This window comes from Limulus polyphemus, unplaced genomic scaffold (assembly GCF_000517525.1).
Source record: "Limulus polyphemus unplaced genomic scaffold, Limulus_polyphemus-2.1.2 Scaffold4584, whole genome shotgun sequence".
Lineage (NCBI taxonomy): Eukaryota > Metazoa > Arthropoda > Merostomata > Xiphosura > Limulidae > Limulus > Limulus polyphemus.
Window position 1 is genome coordinate 86,391 of NW_013670194.1, and position 1,585 is coordinate 87,975.

Genomic DNA, 1,585 nt, shown 5'->3' on the forward strand with positions numbered 1-1,585 from the left:
AACACAACTAAAATTCAGTTAAAGAACACAACTAAAACTGAGTTAAAAAACACGACTAAAACTGAGTTAAAGAACACAACTAAAACTGAGTTAAAGAACACAACTAAAATTCAGTTAAAGAACACAACTAAAACTGAGTTAAAAAACACGAGTAAAACTGAGTTAAAGAACACAACTAAAACTGAGTTAAAGAACACAACTAAAACTGAGTTAAAGAACACAACTAAAACTGAGTTAAAGAACACAACTAAAGCTGAGTTAAAGAACACAACTAAAACTGAGTTAAAGAACACAACTAAAACTCTCATTATTGATTATATTTATTAATTTTTTTTCTGTTGTTAATTTGCTTAGATCTGCATGTTATTGGTGAGCGCAAAGCTACACTATGGACTATCTTGCACTCTGTCTTATTGCAGGGAACTGAACCCCGGATTTTAGCCTTGTAAATCTGTAGACGTACTGCTGACCCACTGAGTCATAGACGAGAAAGTATGCTAACGTTTTAATCTATTGCCTTAAGTTTTGTAACATAATAATGAAATAATTCAAAGCAATCAGTAAATGTAAATACATAGTGCCATCTAGTGAACGAAACTGAAGGTTCTTGTTTAGTTCTGAAATTATTCATCAGAATTTACTTGAATCGTTAGTTTTGAATGACTCTGGACAAATAATAACGTAAAATCATTTTTTGCTTGAATTTATTTCCTTGATAACAATGTGACACTGTTTACAAATGGTCGTATATCTTGTTACATAAATAACCTCTAGACCGCTATATCTGATGAGCTCTGGCATTGACCGAAAAGCCTCGTCGGCATTGGGTATGGCAGATGTAGTATAACTGAAATATTCATCTTTACTTTCACTCATATGTTGTTAGAAGTGTTTGAGGTTAAATTACCTTTCCTACCTAGTTCGTTGGGTACAGATTCTGTGAGATAACTGGTTTTCTATTAATATTACCGTCTTTTCTTTGTTACCAGTTGACAACAATATCACACATATTCCTTCAACTGCTTTTCGTGAATTATTGTAAATATAAACACGTATTTATACGTAATGCCATCTAGTGAAGATTTTTACTACTAAAACATGAAGTAAAGGAATTCAACTCTCCCACAGTAAAGTGTAATCAAAAATTAAATACACAAAAGGAAGAAACTGGAGAAACATTTTTAGTAATTTTTTTCTTTGTTGTTTCTTTTCTCGTGAGAACTTGCAGTTTAATTGAGATTACGACAGACAGCGTTACCCCTAGCGGTTGTTTGTGCAGTGCAAAACCACCAGTTGTATTATACTTGAGTTATTATAGACAGCAAAATAACGTGAAATATGGGCAGTGGTTTTATACTCGAGTTTTTATAGACAGTAAAAGAACGTGAAATATGGGCAGTGGTTTTATACTTGAGTTATTATAGACAGTAAAGTAACGTGAAATATGGGCAGTGGTTTTATACTTGAATTAGTAAAGACAGTAAAGTAACGTGAAATATGGGCAGTGGTTTTATACTTGAGTTAGTAAAGACAGTAAAATAACGTGAAATATGGGCAGTGGTTTTATACTTGAATTAGTAAAGAC